Genomic DNA, 6,699 nt, shown 5'->3' with positions numbered 1-6,699 from the left:
GTGGCGAGAGAGGGTTGGTAAAACAACTGATTTCTTGCTGACTCTGTCTATAAGTTCAGTAATATCTAACCGGCAAACCATTTACATTAATCAGTTTTTAGAATGATGACTTATGCAAGAGTTTTATCAGGAAAATAGTTCTACTTTTCCTCATGACAGCTGAAAAAGCTGTTTGCAGACTGATGATCTGAAATATCAAATCATAGAAGTGTTATTAAAATATTAATCGTTAAAAGTGTAGCCATCCAAAAAACAAATATTTCACGCCATTTTAGACACCCTAGGGAATTCCCATTGCCCTCCATCAACCACTATAGAAAAGACTGGGTCMCCAGTATGTCCTGCAYCATATGTGTCAGTCCCATGCAGATRTCAGATATAAAATGGCCTGCTGTTGTTTAGATGCTATATATTTAGATACCTGAACCCACCACAAAAATGTAAATAATTTCCTCAATACACTTCAGAACAAATGTTTCCAGCTCTTTTAGTAGAGTATGAAAGAGATGAATACAAAGCTAAATCCTTTATCTTCAACCCCTGAACACTACTCAGAAAAGCTCTTTTATTATTTACAAGGAATCATACAGTAAGGGTACAAACACTRTTTAAGCCAGCAGCATATGTAATGAAAATTCAAGATAAATCCTTCCCTCTTTTAACTGACTTCATGTTCCTTTATTCTGTACAGCATCCACCACAYTCAGGGAATGATCTGATGGAAGTCTCCCAAGTCTTACTCCAGCGGAAATAAATGCTGAATGCTTCAGCCTTCACAAAAATGTACTTTAAATCCATGTGGTTGTGAAGAATACTTTCCAAATGTGTCAAATGTAAAAAGAAAAAGAGAGCTGTGCCTTTAAGTCTTCAATATGCAGCTGGAAACAATGCAAAGGTGTAAACTGCCACTATTCTATAATGCCTAAACAAGCTTTAACAAGACATCTCGTATTGGGAAGTTCTTCCACCGCTGGTAAAAACATGCTCCTTCCTCCTCAGATTYCTCCATGACTAATTTCCTCCATAGCTATTGTTCTGGCTTCAGATTTGGAGTAGTTCCTATTCAAACTCTCAACAAGAGGAAACCATTTGATAAATCATCTAGGCAGAGAATTTACTAACCTCATCCGCAAAACCATATACAGTATATAGGAAAACCCCCTTGTGTTTCAGGAAGCATAGGTGGAGGATGTGTATACTCAAATTCCTGCCCCTTATCCTGAGAAGCTAAAATTTACTGGCTTCCTATAATAGCCAATCTACTGAGAAGCACAAAGCAACAAGATTTGTCTTCCAAGTAGTTCTTAAATTACCAGAATTAATTCTTCACATGATTACATTAAGAAGTATTGCAATTACGTTTTGTGCAGGTAAACCAAATATGTACTTTTTAAATCATCTATGAAGCTTCAATTATCAGCCTTTAATGTATCTTAAGTCCTACACATGATTGAAGTWATGGCTGCAAATAATAAATCTTCTGACCAGCGATGAAATGGGGACTCTTCAACTATCTTTAAATCCAAAAGCTGTGTTTTATTACTCAATTATAAATCCAAAGGAAAAAAAAAATGCCACTGAAACTAAACTAGTACTCTGAATTTCCCCATCTTCAATTAGCACAAAAAATAGTTCATCTCACTCTAATTCATTAAAATTATTCTTTTAGTTTTGCACACTACCACAATATATGTGTAAAACGTTCTGTTACCATTTAACAGGTGATGCTAGCTGCAGTTTCCCTACAAGCTGCCACTTAACAGCCGGAGCCTGTAGGGTAGACCCTCAGGGGCATGCAACAAAACCAGCAAGCAATCTTCACTGTAAGTAGAGAAAATCGGCTCTCAGAGACTTCACAGAAAATGAGCGCCAATTGGATAATTTTTGTTTTTTAAAATCAGTAAAAGTACGATTGAATCCCTCACCCCTTTTACAACAATTAACGGCCTGTATATATAAGAGCAGAGGACTCCATATAATTAACAAGGCATTACCTTGGCAAGGAGGGGAGGCCTGGAGCAAGTAAGTACAGGGTTTTATTTTTTCTGTGAAGTATGGATGACAGGTAGGAGAAAGCCATGCCAAGTGAACTGCAGGCAAGCAACTAGTCTTTTGGTTAGCAGGCAGCTCTGTTTTGTGAAGTCTATGAGTTTGTGTTCACCTAGGCAAGGTTTTCTTTAAACATCAGTTATATGCATTCAAACAGTCATTAATTTTGCACCAAATTTCAACTTTCATCTCAAAAAAGTTGGTTTGTTTTAACTTGCTATCTATTATGTTTTAACTTGCTGAGTACTGTGAAGTGCCTGCAATACTTTCATTTGTGTAACAGTTTTATTCATGTGGTCCTTGGCCTAATTACTCTGCCACATAATACTACACAAAATCACTAACCTTAATTTTTGCTGATGTCATCCTAAATCTATAAAATATAAAGCTATATATATATTTTGTTATATATACAGCTACTTACTTATGTTTCTGTTAAACAGGAGGAAACAAGAATTGCTTTCATTCAAGAAAAACAAAAAAGCAGAAGTAATGAAAGACAATAAACAAGGTCCTCACATCTGCAGCAGAAGCATTAGGTTAAACAAGGTCCTCACATCTGCAGCAGAAGCATTAGGTATACGATAAAATGGCATCCAAAAGCCTAATCTCTGATGGCAGTATGGCTCACAAGCACATATCAAGATTTAATCTCACCACCCCAAAATTGAAGTAAATTATACAAAGAATGCCTCAAAAAATATATACATAAATCAAAATACATGCAGTAGTTCATTCACCAGAGGTTCAAAGACAGAACCAAAAATTTATTTGCAGGGGGAAGTCTGTAAGCAGATAGACTCCAGCTCTCTAACACCATGTACTTTGCCTCTTCTATATTTTACTCTGAATGTCCTCTCTCTCAAAAAAACAAAACAAAACAAAACAAAAMACGCTCCAAAATCCCTAAGTAAAATTGACAGTCATTCACTTGGCTAGTCCCCCTTATACCAGTTCTAATCATGATGAAATATTTGCACTAACAGATATTAGTACACTCCAAGTAAGCTTAGAAGGCATCCTGTGTGACACCTCTGATTGCTTAAGCACTAGGTAAAAGGGACTGCAGAGGAAAAGAGCAAGATGAAGACTAGATCTTTTGCTGTAGGTAGTCCTATGAACTTAAGACTGTAAGGCCAATTCTGCCACAGTGCATGGTGCTCTTGGGGGCCTCAGTGATGCCTCACCTGCCACCTGTGACAGGTGCACAAGGAGGAGTTTGCTTGTTTGGGCCGTATTAATCACCCAGAGGGTGATGTCCCTTTTCTCTGGGTTGCGAGTGACATCAAAACCTGTCAAGGCATAAGTATCCTGTAGGTCATCAGGCCATACATATTTAGGCCCACCATATTGATTTCCAGTGATCAATCCCGAGACTGATCCTGGAGCATTACTGTATGTACTATAAAAGCAGTACTGAGAAAACAAAATTAAGCTTATCACCAAGGAGCACAAGGTAGCCAGTCAGCTCAGTTCAGTTTGTACAAAAGATACTGACTTATGTTCTGAAAATGGAAAGAAAAAAAAATCACAGAAACACTGCATGGAAGAGACCTCCAGAGGTTTTTCAATCCAGCCTCCCACTCAAAGACAATTGCAAGCAACACTCAATCAGCTGTGGCTTGTCTCAACAAGTCCTGAAAAGCTCCTATGATATATATTAGCCTTTCTGGATGACTTGTTCCTGTGCCACATCACCCTTCTAGTGAAGATCATCTTCCTAATGTCCAATATGAACCCCCAAAGCAATAATTTTTGGACATTACCTGCTATGGCAGGTTTAGCTCAGTTGGTTAGAGCATGGTGCTGCTAATGCCAAGGTTGCAAGTTCAATCCCCATACAGGCTACACTGAGGGTTGGACTAGATAATCTCCACAGGTCCCTTCCAACCTTACCATTCTATGATTCTATGTAGCACTACTAAGAGGAGTTTGACTCTACTATCTCTGTAACTACTCTTCTGGTAGCTGTAAGCAGCTGTCCCTTAATCTCCTTTTTTTAGGCTTAGATTGTCCCTTAGCCTCCTTTCCATCAGACTAAAGATGCCCAGCATCCTCAACCTCTCTTCTCTGCTCTAGTCTCCTATTCATATTAGGAGACCTTTACTGGATCTAGACATGGCAACATCACTTAACCTGAGCTAAAAGTATTGCTAAAAGCAATCATCATGTGTTCAGTTCCCAAAGGAAGAATCACAAAGACTTCTAGCTGTATCTCTTCCATCCCCTGTTGGCAGAGCATATGTAGGGGTAAAGGAACATCACTCAAACGTTCTGCCATTTGCTTCTTTTGATTATTCCTTGAACCACTGACAGAAGGGACAGATAAAATGCCCAGGATCCTGCACATAAAGGTCCAGAGAACTTTCACCTTACTACTTCTGTCCTCTCAGATATTTTATACATTGAGTGCACTTCCATTTTACCAAGATATCAACAAACAACAGACACAAAACTTCATCAAAATCTCTTCCAACTACTGAAAGACAACTTTAGTCTTCTGTTGGTCAGGTATCTAGAATAATTCCTTATGGATCCTTCAGAATCCAAAATTTAGTATGGACAGTTCCAATTATGGATGTCTCCAAAGATTTATTTTGGAGACAACTTAATTTCATGTTTACTGGCAGCCCAAAGACATAACCTTCAATAATTGTCCCTTTACTCGTTTTTTTCAATCTTTTTTGTGCAGAAAGACACAAATAATGAACAAACTGACAAAATCTTGCTGAAGTAACTACAGCAGTTATGATCATTTCTCCAGTTTAGAAAATTCTTAGGCAACAGTTCAATCCTAAAAGTCTTAAGCATGAAGTATCATGTTATCTCTTTTTTCATTTCTTTTTCTAGTGTGAGATTGCCTTGGAAGAACCTCCAGSACTAGGGACTTAGCAGCAGTCCTTGTAGCAGCAGGGATCAGCTCTAGCATGTTTGCTACTGCCTGTGACACTGTAAGGAAAAAGTGCTTCAATCATCTTTGAAATTTTTAAAGAAGAAGGAGATAAGCTTTCCAGAGAGTGAAACCAATGCTGTAATAATCCTTCTGTCAGCCCTAGGGCCATCATCACAACTCAGACTACCAAACTGCTCTGGAGTATTGAGCTCCACCCAGCTCTGGTCTCCAGTTAGTGCCACACAGTCAAGAGACCACTTTACAGCTCAGAAAACATTGATTTTTCTTCCCTCTTTCTCTAATTCACAACAGTGAGGATAGGTTATTTCAAGAAAATGAATGACTGGATAATTCCTCCATCTGCTGGAATGTACCCTAATCTTACCATTACCGCTATTATGCCCTCACCCTTCCTGTCTACACTCACCACTGCTCCCAGAAGATGAGTTTCTAGTTCTGACCAAGCCCAGGATTCAACTGCGTATATCTCTAGAAAGAAGCACAAGATATCCATGCCTCTCTTGTGACAACTAGCAATCTGAACTGCCCAATCTGGCATGGTATAAACTGGAATAGACAATTCAAGGAATTAGGAAAAGAACCAGAGAAAACGTCTAAAAGCCCAAGTAGCACAAGAAACACACTTCACAACAAACAGGAACCAAACAACATAAAGCAGTATGAAATTAAGTGAATGACTTGAGTAACGTTAAGACTCATCTGTAACTGCCAACAGGTAACACAAAATCCCAACTTCCTAATACAAGTGATCAAAAAGTCAAGGAGGAAAGGCATTGTGCTGGGCCTCCTACTTACAAACAAGGAAGAACTGGCCAAAGACGTGAAATCCAGGGGCAGCCGCTGCCATAAAATAGTGGAGTTAAGGATCCTACAAGGAGGGAACAAAGCAGAAAGCAGGATCATAACCCTAGATTTCAGGAGAGCAGATTTTGGCCTGTTCAAGGACCTGCTTGGAAGAGAATCTCATAGCATATGGCATTGAAGGGAAAAGAGGTCCAAGAGAGTTGCTTGATATTTAAGAATTACCTCCTCCAAGCTCAAAAATGGTCCATCCCCACAAACAGGAAATCAGACAAAGGTGGCAAGAGGCCTGCATAGATAAATATGAAGCTCCTGACTAAACTCAAACATAAAAGGGAAGTRTACAAGAATTGAAAGCAGAGACAGGTGACCCAGGAGGAATATAGAGGCACTGTCTGAACACGCAGGGATAGGATTAGAAAGGCCAAAGCCCGTCTGGAATTGAATCTGGCAAGAGACATGAAGGGCAAGAAGAAAAGTACCTGCAGTGTACAAGTACCTGAAGGGAGGGTGTCAAGGGGCCGGGGAGAAACTCTTTTCAGTTGTTCCGCGTGATGGGACAAGAGGCAATGGGAAAAAACAACCACAGGAAGTTCCGCCTGAACGTGAGGAGGAATTTCTTCACTGTGAGAGTGACGGAGCACTGGAACAGGTTGCCCAGAGAGGTTGTGGAGTCTCCTTCTCTGGAGGTATTCAAGGCCCGCCTGGATGCAACCCTGTCTACCATGCTCTAAGTGACCCTGCTGAGCAGGGAGGTTGGACTAGATGACCTCTGGAGGTCCCTTCCAACCTTACAGATTCTATGATTCTATGAAGAAAAGCTTCCACAAGTACGTATGCATAAGCTCACACAGAAGTAAGGCTAGGGAATTCGTGGACCCATTGCTGAATAGGCAGGGGCCCTAGTGACAAAAGACATGGAAAAGGCCAAGGTA

The sequence above is a fragment of the Rhea americana genome, unplaced genomic scaffold, assembly GCF_003343005.1.
Source record: "Rhea americana isolate MKP2758 unplaced genomic scaffold, rheAme1 scaffold_23, whole genome shotgun sequence".
Lineage (NCBI taxonomy): Eukaryota > Metazoa > Chordata > Aves > Rheiformes > Rheidae > Rhea > Rhea americana.
Note: the sequence above shows the minus strand (reverse complement) of the source record.